This window comes from Octodon degus, unplaced genomic scaffold (genome assembly GCF_000260255.1).
Source record: "Octodon degus isolate 3935 unplaced genomic scaffold, OctDeg1.0 scaffold00072, whole genome shotgun sequence".
Lineage (NCBI taxonomy): Eukaryota > Metazoa > Chordata > Mammalia > Rodentia > Octodontidae > Octodon > Octodon degus.
The window spans coordinates 478,615-494,059 of NW_004524648.1; the positions used below are offsets into that span (position 1 = coordinate 478,615).

General features: G+C 46.9%; 1 protein-coding gene and 1 non-coding gene across 6 annotated transcripts in view; both read right to left on the reverse strand.

Annotated features, from left to right (window-relative positions):
- Nucleotides 1–15,445, reverse strand: part of Rap1gap2 (RAP1 GTPase activating protein 2) — a 270,799-nt gene that overhangs the window by 193,156 nt on the left and 62,198 nt on the right. The window lies entirely within an intron of this gene.
- LOC111817851 lies at nucleotides 8,635–8,741 on the reverse strand. The gene has a single exon (XR_002821955.1). It is a non-coding gene; the product is annotated as a U6 spliceosomal RNA (small nuclear RNA).

Sequence of the window (15,445 nt, forward strand, 5' to 3'; positions counted from 1 at the left end):
GTCCCGGCCCCCGCCGTCCGCTTCGCATGGGCCCCGCCCCGCCTAGGTGCGCCCCGGGGGTCAGGTGACCGGGCGCTCACTTCCTGACGACCTTCAGCGGCTTCTCCCGGCCGGCGGAGCGGCGGGCGTCCGCCCCTCCCGGCGCGAGCATTTCTAAAGCCGACGCGGGGTGCGGCCCGGGGCCGGGGTTGCCCCGCTCCGGCTCCACGCACCGCCCTAGGGGCAGCGCCCCGGCCCCGCCTCCGTACTCCAGCGGGCGGCGCGGGGAGGCGCCCCGGGGCTCCGCGCCCGCCTTCCCGCTGCAGCGCCGCGTCCCGGGCCCCCTTCCCTGGCCCCCGCACGCTGCCCGCCCGGGCTGTCCTGAGACAGAGGCTGACGCGCTCGCGAGCCCGGCCCTCCGGGATACTTCTCCAATGCTGTCACTGTCTTTAAAACACAGGGAGAACAGACTTGCACCAGGAGGTAGCGCGTCCTCCTCCAGGCGAAGCTGCCTCCCCCGCGCCGGGACACGGCTGCTAGCGGCTGGAGGGGGCTCCCTGACCGGGTGGGGTGGGGTGGGAAGGATGCTGCCACCTCCTGCCTCCCCCACCCCACCCGGAGTCCGTGAAAGGCCTGTGGTGACAGGGAAGGCGGGCTGGGGTCAGGCCCCGCACGCGTTTGGTTCCCGGGTCCCGGGAGTTTGTCCACACAAGGAGAGTGATCAACTTCGCAGACACCACCTCTTCGCGGTGGAGACCCGGGTACCACGAAGACGCGCCCCACCTCCCCCTGTACTCTGTGTGCAGACTCCTTGTTCGGAACGCTAGGGCGCAAGGTCACACAGCCAGCTCCGGCAGATAGAGCCACCGCTGGGTCCTGGATGGCACGAGGCCACGCTCACAAGTTCCCCTGAACTACCTCTATTTGCGTCTGGGCCTCCCAGACCCTCCCAACGCTGAGGCCTAACTAACCGTCTTGCCCCCCAGGGGAAAGGAACCCGGCAGGGGGCTGGAGGGAATTAAAACAAGCCAATTAGTCCATCTTTGGAAACGGTCCTGTTGGGGCCAAAGAGGTCCCCGAGGCAATTTGCCTTGTTTTTATACAGGCTTGTGTTCAAGCAAACTGAAAATCCTGGCAGGGAAGGAGACCCTGCTGGAGTGGAGAAGGGGCTGCAAATGAATTCCAGGGCCTAAGGCTGCAGCCCTGCTCTCCAATGGGCACAGCTTCTTGCTAGCAACAGCACTGAGATGGAGAGGAGGGAGTCCCAGAGGGGTTCCAAAGTGCACCTGGTCTATTTATGAAGCATCCATTAGCAATGGCCTTGAGCCCGCCTGGGTAGTGGGGGGATCACAGATATAGCCATGGACGTCTATTTATAACCAGATTTGAGTGGCTGAGACTGACAGCTAGGACGGCTACATAAACTACTACCAGAAGTGACTTCAGAATGGCTGGGAAAGAAATAGGACAGTGAGTGTCCTGAGTCCGGAAGTGCAAAGAGCCCCAGCACGTGGCCCAGGGCTTTCTCCAGCCCCCAGTATCACATGAGGTCCCTGAGGTATCTGTCAGTTAGCGGATGGACAACTTCAGCTGCATGGCAGGGCTAGCGGTTGATCGCCAGCCATAAGGCAGCATCGATGTATTTTATCCACACACTAAGGAAGGCCATGCGTGTGCACATGTGCACACACACACTTGTCCCAGTGCCTAGGGCTGGTTCAGGTCAAGTGCACAGCCGCAGTGGACAGAATTGAGGTGAACCAATGTCTTCCCATAAAGTAGGTGCCACTATTCATTCTTGTTCTAAGCTCTCTCAGCTCCCATACAACCCCAATGTGGCTGAGGACACAAGGCTATCACCTCTTAGACCTGGATTCCTGAGGCCCTAAGAGGTCAAGCATTTCCTGACAGATTTTCTTTCTAGCCCCACCCCAACACACACATCCTTCCACCTTCAGGATAGACACAGGATTCCCTTGCTGGTCTCCAGCTCTGCCCCCATAGCTCATCCCACCCACTCCCCAGAGAAGAAACACAGAAGCCCAAGGAAAGCTGTCAATGGCAGGGACTGTAATACCCATCTAATCTAGGCTAGGCCTGCCCACTCCACCAGCATTTACCAGGCACTTACAATTTGTCAGGCTTTGTGCAAGAGATGACATGGGAGGGATGGGAGACAGTACCAAATAGGGCTAACCCACACAGTGCAAAACAATATCATGTCCAGTTAACAAGTGCAGAGTAGCCCAAGGGTTCCCCAAATTAGACCCTTCCTATGCAATCTTCACGATTTTTGGTCTTAATATCCTAGTGCTTATTTACTTATTGTTTTACTTTCACTAAAGCAACTCACTGTTTTACTTAATGTTAAAAGAAACCATTATCACCACCTTAAATGAAAATCCATGGCTATTAATACCATAAAAACAAACACAGATGTATTAAATTCTGCCTCAGTGCTACTCCCTGATGAAAGCTTTGAGCCTAAAGCACCTTCCTTATAAAAGAAGTACCTATTTTGTTTAGTGAAATACTGTTTTGTTCCTAATGTTCTTTCTTTTTTTTACCATTTTGTATTCTCTTCTAAAAGTTAAAACAAATATAGGTGCAAGTGTGAGGTGCTAGTCAAACACTTGTCCCAAACTATGATATTGTCCTTGAAGAAATCACAGCTTGGAAAAGAATTGAAGTGGGACAGTTTTCACATGGGTGACTTGAAGGTGTTCTAAGGCCACAATGTCCATAGGAACTTTGAGACAGACAGAAAGATATACATGTTCAGGCCACCAGAAGCAAGGTCAGCAAAGACTGCAGTGTTTAGAGAAGGGGTCTCCTTCCAGGCTGCAGCCCACCTCACAGCCTATCCCCATTCCCAGCCCACTATTCTGGAAACAAAGTGCCAGGCAGCTGCCAGCCTGGGTCTCTGCCCCAAAGCAGAGGAAACCCTAAGGGCTGTGGGGGCCTGAGTGGGGAATGAGGGGCAGAGATGGGCAAGTTAATCATGAACAGAGGGCAGACAGCTGCATAGCCCACTCCTAAGGAGCCAATGGGTTGAGACAGACATGCATGCTTGGCCCTAAAGAAAAGGGCCTTCTGTGCCTGGGAACCCACCCCAAGAGGCACATCCCTGTGAAGCCGGATGGGCCCTGCTGCCAGCACGCTGCTCTCAGAGAGAGCCTGTGCACAGACTCTCTCCCTGCCCACCCGACCTTGAACTTTGGGTGCCTTCACTGCTCTGCAGCAAGATGACTGCGGCCATTCTGGGCTAGGACTGGGGTGGCCAGGGGCTAGGAATGGGCTGGAGAGGGAGAGCGGCATCTTTGATGAAAACCAGATGTCTTTAGGGCTTGCACCTCTTTTTCTGCAGGGTTCTCAGCCATCCCCTAGACCACACAACCGTTGGTTCAATGTGACAGTTATAAATATACACCCTTAGAAGAACAAGCCAGCACCCCTGTTCTCATTCTACCTTTGGGAGCATATACATACACACACCTGCTCAAAGAAATAATTCAGAAGCCCCCCTCAGACCTCACACCTCCTCACCCTTCCGCAGGTGTAACTGCGCGCAAAGGCCAGACTGACATTCATTCTTGTCAGGTACACCGGCGCCCCCTGCTGGGCTATGGTGCAGTTGACTCTCTGGGAGACTCCCACAAAGGAACGAGTAGAAAGGGAGAGAGAGGGAAAGATAAAGAAGGTCATTTTGAGATGGACGGCAGTTTATGCTGTGAAGAGAGAACTGCGAGAAGAGTCTGCCAACACCCCACACCTCCTACAACTCCTAATACCCCTGCCCAGAGCTCAACCCTAAACAGGCCCATCTCACTGATGAAGGTCAGGACATCCCCCAGAGAAGGTTGGGAGGCCTCAAATGCAAGCATTAAAAAGCTCAGCACTGCTGTCCCAGAGCCACACGTTTCTTAAGCAGAAGCTCTGATGATAAACTGGCTCTGGTTTTGAAAAGAGATCCTGGTGACTTGTGTGGCATTTCCAAGCTCCAGGGAAAAGAAACCACACCGAGGAAAGCCACAGACCCCACTCAACGCTGAGTATCCTTGGGCCGCACATGCTGCGGTACCACAGAGAAGAACACTGCAAGAAATGGCATTGGTCAGAACTGTGCTAATTTCCTGCTCAAGAGAAGAAAGGAGTTCTTCGCGTATTGCTTTGGTTAATGAAGTTAATGAAAATCTCAGATTTTCTCCTCCTCCCCTACGCTATGGTTCATCTGTGGATTTTCTTTTTCTAATTTTGGTTAAGCTGCATGACTATACTTTTCCCTACATTAGAAATATTTAGAAAGAGTCTCCTAAGAATGATTTTTTTTTTTTTTTTGGTAGTACCAGGGATCAAACTCAGGACCTTGTGCTTGCCAGGCAAGCACTTATTCTACTGAGCTATCTCCCTGCCCCGAGAATGAAATTCTGATGAACATAAGGAGGTGTCCCTTGAATGGAGGTTGTCCAGAAAAATCAGGAGCTCGGTAACCAGTAGTGTGATCCTTCTCACATCCAGGGTCCTCTAGCCGCCGCTTCCCTGATTAGCAAGCCTCCCCGCTGCTGCCAAAGCCACTTCCACCCCTAAGGTTTCTGGGACTGAGTGGAAAGAAAGTCTAGAGGGAAGCTGTCTTGCCATATTAGCAACATTGCTTAGCAACAACATCCTTCAAAGCAAGAACCAGCAGACTCTCCAAAAACCTATTCTGTTTGGCTATACAAAGAACAGAGTGGTTTCTCATACATATATTATTTATATACTATTTTATACGCCCAGTAATGTGGTCTGTGCCTGGCTTCTTTAGGGAGATGACGAATTATACCTCTGTGAGATTTCCAGACAAGTAGGGCTATGAGCAGCCAAACTTTGCACGTTGCTTTCTTGCTAGCTTGCTGTTATTGTAATGACCTTGGTTAGAAATTTCCTTAGAATGTCTTACACAGTGTTTTTCTTTTCAAAGACAGGTTTTGATGTAACCTTTTCAGGTTGACTCAGAACCATTATTATCACTATCAACTGTAGTGAGCTGAAATGCAGTTATAAACTGACAGGCCACTGAGGTGAGAAGCCCCTTTTGCCTTGCATTTAATGGCTTCAAAGAGCTGTATACAAACCATGACAGTGAAGAAACAAAACTATAAAGCCTGAAGATAGAGGCGCCTCAGTCAGAATTCCACTCCCAGTTTTTACTCCCAAGTAGCCTCAGGCTAAAAATTAACCTCTTTGTGCCTCAGTCTCTTTATCTGTAAAATGGAGATAACAATAGCACCATGCTCCCAGGGTTAAGACTGTGAAAGGTTTCTTTACTCCTAATACTGGACAAGGAATCCAAGGACACTCTACTACTGAGTTATATCCCTGCCCCTTTTTATTTATATTTTGAGACAGAATCTTGCTAAAGTGCCCAGGGCTGGCCTCAAGCTTATAATCCTCCTCCCTCAACCTCCTCAGCAGGTGAGATTACAGATGTGTGTCACCATGTCCAGCTAGTTACAAGGACTGAATAACTATACATAGTTCACATAAAGACTTGCATGAAAATATGCACAATGGTTTCACTCAACATAGCCAGTCTGAAAAGTATCCATGTACAAACTGTCCATCTACCTAGTGGAATACTATTCACAATAAAAAGGAATAAAATGCTAATATATAGTTGGATCTCAAAAACATTATCCTGAGTAAAAGAAGCCAGATCTATAACATAGTAACATACCTCCTGTACATACCTCCTGTATGATTCTATTTACAAGAAAATTTAAAACAAACTAAGGTACAAAACAATTAGAACAGGGGCTGTCTCTAGTTTTAGAAGATTTTTCTGTATTATTTCTGGCTAGATGAAAATATTTTGTATCAGGATGGAGTGAAGGGCTCATTTGGTCAAAATTAGAATTAAAATCTGTGCATTTTGACAGAAATTCTTTCTTTCTTTCTTTCTTTCTTTCTTTCTTTCTCTCCTCCTTTCTTACTTTCTTTTGCTTTCTTTTTGTACCGGGAATCAAACTCCAGACCTTGCACTTGCTAGGCAGTTGCTGTACCACTGGGAAAATAAATAACCTAGCTTTACAAAAATAAGGGAGGACCACCTAAAGGGTTTCTGACCCTAAATTTCCCTGCCTTAAGGCTCCACTTTTTTCCTCTCTTGACTCCTATATAGTTGCAGGAAACCTTTGGGATAGACTGGGGTGCTGCTCTGTGTGTGGCTAGGTGTTCCTCACAGTCTGAGCTAGGACGGGGGAGGGGGGCTGCAGTGAGCTTGCAGTGTAGTGTGTGTGCAGGGATGGGGGTGCCAGGCAGCATGAAAGCCAGAGACTAGATGACCACAGGCCACTGGACACCTTTGTTTCAGCCACAAACCAATCACCGTGTACACCTCAGACACTGCTGGGAATACCTAGCTCACACACCTGGTCGACTTGAAAATTCTTAGGCTGTGTCCCATATGCCTGATTCCTGGTCAATTCCAAAGCAGGTGGCTTTTGTCTAAACTAATCTCTTCATCAGCCTCTGCTGAACTCTGGACTGGCAACTCTTTACCAGAGGGAGACCAGCGCTATCGATCAAAGCCTTTCTACTTAGTCAGCAACAGTTTCCTTCACAACAGACTGGGGACTCTAACTCACTGATGTGTTAATAGATCTTTCCCACCCTAACGTTAAGTTCTTTTAGCCTGAAAGATAAACACAAAGCTTATCTTCAGCATTGACACAGACTCTCAGCTTGGCGAGCAGGGAGCCTGCAGTGCTCTGGGCCTCCCGCTGCGCAGCTACGTGCCTGAGAACTGCGAGCCTTACAGCCTCCTTTCCTGTGGTGGGAAAGGTCTTTCAGCTGTCTAGCTTGGGTCGTGCTTGCTGTAGCCAAAGCTCTCTTTTTCTGTGAGCAACGCCCTCTCCATCCTTAGTTCCCATGTCTTATCCCTCCCCAAGTCCCAAAGTAGCCTAAGAAACTGCACCAGCCGCCTCCTTCCCTCCCAGAGGCTCCAGGTTCCAGACTGCTTTCGACCACCTTCTCCCCCCTCCCCAAGGCTCCCTCAGTTCCAGAGCGTCATTAGCTAGATCAGGGGCTAACCAGGAGAATAAATACCCCACCCCAAATAGGTTTCTTGGGCACAGTTCAAGTCAGTTATGTGGAGAAACTGCAGACCTCCGTGGACACGGAGTGGTTCTGAAAAGCTGCCCTTTTGTAGAAAGAAATTTACATCTGTCCACCTTGGTGAGTAGCAGATGTCACAGAGAGGACAGACTGCTTGACAGTCCCCCTTTCTGCCTAGAAAGGGTCTTTTTGGGGTGAAATAAAGATAGGTAGAAAAGAGATGAGGAAAATTTAAATGCTGAAATTGGACTTTTGATTAAAACTACTCCATGTTATGCCTAAGATGTTTGCTATTCAGACAGATGGTGAGGTTAAGCTTAACAGCCTAAGTTGTATGGTAATAACAATAAGCTTGTCTTCTGGATGGTTAACAACCTAAGATTGCAGACCAAAATTAGAGAAAAAGGAGGGCTACAAGGAAAGCCAACATTTTGGCCCTAGTCTTCTAAGGTCAATTAAGACTCAGGACATAGGAGAACTGGTACTCTAACGTCATGTAACTCGGTAGTGTCCAAAATTTTCTGATCAAGGAGATTATGAGGCCAAAGAGGAAAGTGATCAATGATGTAGAGTGTGCCTAAGGAGAGTCACTTGGAGAGAAAACATTCTCTCAGGCTTTCATAGATAGCACATTGGCCACGGAATGGCCATGACTCATCCACATGGCTGACACTGACAAAGGTTCTACAATCTGAGGTACAGAATCTCAGGAGAAATCCTGAGGGGATTTCACTGACCTTATCAGACCCAAAAGCTACAACTCTTGTTGCATAGGTCCTGCTTTACCTTGGTCTTAACCATCCAGCAGAAAAGTATAAAAACAAAGTATAAGAAGTAAAGCCATGCTGTTATGTTGAGCTGTAGGGGACTCAGGTCAACAATTTCTGATATTGCCAGTGAAGTGGAAGACCCAATACTATTATGGGCTACTGGGCTCTTTCAGAATATTTTGCTGAGTTTACACACCTATAATATCCAAATAATGGAACTTAACAAAAAAAAAGGGGGGGGATATAGATGAATGTCCATTTTGTATCTGTGTATTCAAAGTGGTTAGGATAGTTATATAGTTACATTCTCTTAATGAATAGAGGGATTTGTTCTAATGGTGTTTGTAAATAGGATGTCAAGTCCACATCTTGTACAGCAATTAACCACTAGGAAGAATGTATGCAATGTGTTAATTATTGAAACTGTCCTACCAATTTGGTTTAAAACTGTCTCATTGCTATTTGTTTTTTAATAAAATTATGGGAAAAAAAAAAATATATATATATATATATTTTTTTGCCTTTACAGAACAACTTTTATTGACACATTGTGCTCTTCTGGTTTGAATGGAACGTTCACTCTGTACACAGCTAACAGTGCGACATTTCAGGAACCTCAACAAGGCCCATACCTTCCTCCCAGGCCTTCCTGTGGTTGCAGGAAAAACTGAGTCCACAGCAGCTGGAGACCAGGAGAAGATTTTATGGAAGCCTGCAGACTCCACAGAAATGATCTCCAAAGTCCAAGACACTGATGATAGTTTTTTTCAAAGGGAATCAATCAAGTCACAAAAATATGGAACGCTTCACGAATTTGCGTGTCATCCTTGCGCAGGGGCCATGCTAATCTTCTCTGTATCGTTCCAATTTTAGTATATGTGCTGCCGAAGCGAGCACAATAAAATATATTTTGAAATCTAAAAAAAAAAAAACTACAGCCAGGTGTGATAGTGCGCTCCTGTTATCTCAGTACTCAGGAGACTGAGATGGGAGAATCGTTGTGAGTTGTTCAAGGCCAGCCTGGACCACCAGGCAAGACCCTGTCTCACACAAATAAATAAACAACTTTAGGACACAAACCAGGAAGAATTCCTAAGAACCTCAAAGACACTAAGCCTGCAAACAGAGGTCTGGGCCTGTGCCCTCTGCCCCTGGGCCTGTGCCCTCTGCCCCTCTGCCCTCTGCACTTCCTCCTACAAACTCCATCCTCGGGAAGCACTGTTAGGAGGACTGGACAGCAGAGCTCAGCTTCAGCACATGCAATTGGTTTCCAGTTTAGCCTAGCCCAGCCAATGGGCAAACTCAACAGCTACTAGAATACACATCTGAGATGACCCACTAAGGGACACCCCAAGTCTCCATAAATATACCCAGCTAGAAGCTACAAGGAATCTCTTAAGAGCCACAGTCTATTTCTTTGTGTACTTTTAAAATTCTGCCTAAAGGGGCCAGGGACATATAGCTCAGTGGCCCAGTACCTGCCTGGCAAGTGTAAGGTCCTGAGTTCAATTCCTGGTACAAAAAAAAAAAAAATCTGCCTGATGAATCTCTGCCTGCCTCTGCTTGATGAGTCTTGAAAATTCTTTTTCTGTAATGGAAGTCAGGGATCCTGCAACCTACCCAGAGGTTGGGGTGACTCAAAGCTCCCCATCTGCACGCTGGGGACCCCTCAGGCCGTGTCCAGTGACATTTCCACAGCAACAAGAGATTGAAGCTCTGACACCAGGCCCAGACAGAGATGATGACGACAGGTGGCTGTTACCCAGGCGACTTCATGTGCATCACCCAACAAGCCCTGCTCAGGTCACATGGCCTCCCCAGCTCCTTTTGGCCCAGCCCCACTTGTTAAGTGCCATGAGAGATTTGTCTGTCTTGCCCCACACACACATGCACACATTTCCCATGCTGTTTATTATCAGTTTATTTGACAAACTAAAATCATCTAACGTACTCTTCCTTCAACTCTAGAAGGATGGGAGCTCATTTAAATCCTTCCTATAATCTGACACTGCCAGTCCTATGGATAACCCATTACTATTGTGGACTACTGGACTATATTGAATTATTTTGCTGAATTCACACACCTACAATCTTTAAATGGCAATGGAATACCCATCTCTGACAAAACTAAACAAAGAAAGGGATATAAATGAAGGACCATTTTGTATCTGTATATACAAAATGGTTAGGATAGATATACTTCCTCTTAATTCAATGAGAAGAAAAGATTTGTACTAATAGTGTTTGAAAAGGATATATCATGTCTGCATCTTGTACTATGAATAACCACTACAAAGGCAATTATATACAATGTATTAATTATTGAAACTGTCCTACTAATCTTGTACTATGAATAACCACTACAAAGGCAATTATATGCAATGTATTAATTATTGAAACTGTCCTACAGTTTTGATACTGTCTCATTGCTATTTGTTTCTCAATAAAATTAATAAAAAATAAATATTAAAAAATAAAAATAAACTCAGAAAAAAAATAATAAATCCTTCCTAGAGCTAGTGACATGGTCACAAATGATGGGTCTGGCTAATGACTACAGGACCAAGGTTTGCCCACATTTCCCTCCTCTGTAGCACCATCAGTGTAAAGATCACAGGCACTGGGCTGAGCTGACCATCCTTGTGCACACCAGCCTTCCTGTCCATCCTGGCAGGGCGTGTGGGGAAGGGCAATCCAAGACAGGCTCCAGCCTGGGCCAGCATTGACCCCTGTGAGCCTGCGCCAGCGATGAGAGCTATGCTCTCTGTGATTCTGTGAGGCAAAACTCTTCCTCTTGAGGTCAAATAGAAAAACAAATCAAAATAGGTAGAAAGGAGACAAGGAAAAAATCACAATTTTAAGATTGTACTTTCCAGAAAAACTGTAGCTTTGGGACACAAAGTTACACAAGACTATTTCCCTTCCAGGAAACTCACTCTAAAAGAATTTTTTCCTAAAAGTTTTAAAGGCTAAGCAAACCAGTAAATTGGGCTCTGGGCCCCTGCCTTCCACCTGTAAATTGCACTTCCTCCCACAGACTTCCATCCTCAAGAAAGCCGACTCTTCTCAAGCCAGCTTCAAACCCAGTTTGCATTCCAGCATAGCAATTCTGACATTCTAGGATGGCACATTCTAGATCAACCATCTGGCAGACACACACAAGAGCACAGAAATATACCCACCTCCAGACCATAATGCCTTCAGGTGTCTTTTGTTTCCCCCTTTAACCAATTTGAGTTTGGCTTTCATCACTAGTAACCCAGTTGACCCAGAGAGCAGAGCTCTACCTCACAGGCAAAGAAGCAAATGGAAGAGTTAAACAGCTTTCGGCAAGTGAGAAAGCCTCATGCTTGTCCACCCAATGGAAGCATCTCCCACAAAAAGCCATGGTTCCAGAAGCCCTCCCAGGAGGAGCCCCTGGAGTGGCCTCTCCAAACCAAACACAATCAGACACACCAACATAGCCCCCAATGACAGGCTTGGGGACAGGGAGAGCAACATCCCCCCACCCTGTCCAAGGAGAAAGCAAGGGCAGCACAAATCTGCTGCCTGGACAAAACAGGAGTTTCTCTCTTTCTCTTTGCACACAGCCATTCATCTCGCATGTGGAAAATCAAGGACTATTCAAGGAAAACGTTTGAAAAAATAAAAACCTTCAAACAAATCCAAAATGTGGGACACAGTACAGAACATCTTTGCCAGGCCTACCTGCTGTTCTATTTAAAGAAATGAGACGTGTGACAACACAGAGCAATGAGTGGCCGTTAGCAGTAAGTTTACACTGCAATCTAACATGTAGGCCACAATCAAACTCGGAAACAGTTAGGGACATTTGGACAAGAGTTGTATGTTAGGTTATATTTTCAAATTAATATGATTTTTTTGTGTGTCTGGTGCTAGGACTCAAACCCAGGTTACGTACATTATGCAAGTGCTCTACTCCTGAGCCCCACCCCACCCCACAAACTGTCTTATATGTGTTAACAGTATTGCAGGTATTTCTGAGAATCACCTTATCTGGAGGAGACACTTGCTGAAACCTTGAAGTGTGATGTCTGCATCTTCCTTTCCTTATTTTACTGCTGTCCTATAGAGGAGGAGAGCTGTGGCAAACAGTCACGCCGAGGAAACCCAGATGATCCTAGGTGCTCAGAGGATGATTTTCCTAAGTTTTGTGCAAGCTGGTAATTTTCAAAACCAGAAGGTTTTTTTTGTTTTGTTTTGTTTTGCTTTGGTTTTGGTTTTGGTTTTTTTGTGTTTTGTTTTGTTTTGTTTGCAGACCCGAGGATTGAACTTAAACCCTTGCGCTTCCAGGGAAGCATTTATTCTACTGAGTCATCTCCCCAGCCCTCCAGAAGGTTTTTTGAAAGCCTGCTATTAGCCAGGTGTGGTGGCACTCATCAGCAACCCTAGCGCTTTGAGAGGATCTCAAGTTTGAGCCCAGACTGAGCAATTTATTAAAACTTCTGAAAATAAAACAAAACAAAAAAAGTGGCTAGAGATGTAAGTTATTGTAAAGGCCCTGTACTCAACTCCCAGAACAAAGAAAGAAGGGAGGGAGGGAGGGAGGAAAGGAAGGAGGGAGGGAATGAAGGAAGGGAAGGAGGGAAGATGGGCCAGAAGGCCAGCCCATTATTGAACTATGATTGCACTTCAGTGGTAGAATACTTGCCGAGCACATGGAAGGACCTAGGTTCAATCCCCAGCACCACACACACAAAAAAGTCCATCACCTGCCTCAGACTCTGTACCTACATATGTACACTTGTGTAAGACCATCATGTACACATACACACATGCACATGCACATTCTGCAACACAGCAAGTGAGTGTGCAAAGAGAACCACCAGGCAGAAGGCAGCAGAATCAGCTTCCAGCCCAGATCTGTCCTCTCATGACCAGTGCGTCCCTTTCCCAGTCTGTCTTCTCAGCTGGGAAATGAAGGCTGGAGCGTCTATAGACATAGATGCTACATGTAGGTTTCACGGATGGAGAAGCATCAGGGTTAACAACTGAAGGAAGTGCTGTGACGGTCCTCTCTCAGATAGCAGTGGGTATATGTGACAGAAACCATCTCTGAGGACAGAAACCATCAGCTGTCAACCACCCCACTCAACTACTTGATTCTAAGCCTATCAGAGTCCCAGTTCTCAGGACTTGACCCTGAGCTTCAGGCAGGCAGCCCAAACCCCTGAACAGGCTAGGAAGGATTGTCCAATTTCACTAGGTATCTGTGAAGGAAATGCACCTGGGCTCTGAGCTGTGGCTTCCCTAGGAACCCCCTTGTGTCTTAAGAATTATCATGAGCCAGGCGTGGTGGCACATGCCTGCAATCCCAGCACTCTGAGAGGCTAAAGGGTCAAGTTTGACCCCAGCATGGCAACTTGACAACTTAGTGAGCTCCCTGTTTCAAAATCAAAAATTTTAAAAGGACCAGGGAATATAGTTCAGTGTGAAGACCCTGGGCTCAAACCCTAGTGCTGCCAAATAAACAAACAAACAAATAGGGATGGAGCACAGTGTGAAGACCTTGAATTGAACCCTAAGTACTGGGGGGGAGTGGGGACAGGGCTGTGATGGGATGAAGAGGCAAGGCCACCCCCAATTTGAATCTGACCAGGGAATTGAGTGTGCTCAGTCCCACGACCAACTCCCCAGCCACTTCTGATCAGTACAGCTCCTGGATGCCCAGAGCTTGTGGAAAAGGTGAAGTTGATGATATCCTCAGCCATGGAGCATCCTGCAAAGTCCCAGGCAGTGTGAACTTCAGGGGCCAGAAGCCACCTGACTCCCAAAGGACCAAGCTTGTCTGAGGGCAGCAGCGCACGGCAGCAGAAGTGCAGAGGACATGAAGCCAGGGAGATACGATCGCAGCAGAGACAGGAGGTTTCACCCGAGAGGAGCAGCAGGTACATGCTTCCGAGTGGTGGGCACAGAATGTGGAGGGCAATTTAGCAGTACTGCAAAAGTGAGAGGAGGTGCAAAGGTGGGAGAACACTAGAAACAATCACTCAGAGGAGAAACGGGCACGAAGGATGTGGTCTCGCCCTAAACTGGACACGGCGTAGTGGTAAGAAAGGTGCTAAGTCAAAATGTACGGGCACCCAGGGAACATAAACTTCTTTAACAGATAAAAAAAAATATACACCAAACTCTGAACAGCAGTTGCTCTGGGGAAGAGAGTGAGGAATGGGCACTGCTGGCTGCAGATCTTATCCTTAATGTTCTGATTCTTTTAAAGGAAAATGTATCTTTATTTTATGTTGCTTACTGGGAAACAAGGTCTAAACCATCTTGTCCAGTCTGATTTCTGGTGTGCTTGCCAGGCAGGCACTTATGTCAGTAAGCTATAGGCCAGCCCACCCCCAGTTTTATTTCTTTTCTTTTCTTTTCTTTTTAGTGCAGCGTCTACAGAGTCTCATTATGTAGATCAGACTCATAGTGATGCTCCTGTTTTCAGCCCCCCAAGCACTGGGATTACAGGTGCGCGCCACTGCACCCAGTCTCAATGGCCAGTCTCAGAGTGCCCCAGGGGTGGGGCTGGCACGGCAGGCCAGGGACCGAACCCCAGGCCCCTGCATCTGCCTAAGCAGGCACTTTAATCTGCTAAATTCTCTGGCATAGTCCTCCCAGTTTGATTCTAAGTCACGAGGTCAAGTGATCCTCCTGTCTCGGCTTGCCAAGTGTCTAGGATTACAATTCTATGCTACCAAACCCGCTAGAAAAATATATTTACATCTTACATGTGTGAAGTTACTATATTGCCCCATTTCACAGATGAAAATCACAGAAAGTTGTGGGCTATTTTTTTTTTTTTTACATATTTAGTATAGGGCCTACAGGGTGTCACTACAAAGATCAGACTTATAGCGATCCTCCTATTTTCAACCTCCCAAGCACTGGGATTACAGGTGCACACCACCATGCCCAGTCTCAATCGGCATCTCAGTGCACCCCAGGGGTGGGGCCGGCACGGCACACTGGGGTCAAACCCCAGTCCCTGAGCTATCTGGCAGGCCCCACAGAAAGTTTAAACCAATGGTGGTGAACCTATGGCATGCATGGGCTTTTTGTATTACTGAAAGCTCTGGAAGGTTCATTACTGGTTTAAACTGGTTCCCAGGGTCCCGTGGTGAGGAGCTGGCTCCCAGCAGGAGATTTTAAGAGACCAAACACTGACCTATAGGCAAACATAATGCATTGGATGATTTAAAAGCTTCTCAGCAGGGCAGATCTCACATCAAGTGTCCTTCACAATAAAATGAAATGCGCATGTTTCTTGACTTTGGAAGGGGTTATAGTCCAGTAAACCCATCATAAGTTGAAAACATAATAAACTGAAAATGCCTCAAATACGTCTAAGGTACCGCATATCCTACCTTGGTGACACACACATGTAGAGTGGTGGTTATTTGCTCCTGAGCCCACAAGGCTCAGTTCACTGCCAGAAAATATCATAGGGCACATGGGTAGCCAGGGAAAAGACTGAAATTCAAAATTCATTCATTCATTCATTCATGATTCATGCAACTAGTTATTAAACCTGGGCCCTTTGCACTGAGCTATATCTCCAGTCCCTTTATAGGAAAAAAAAAAAAAAA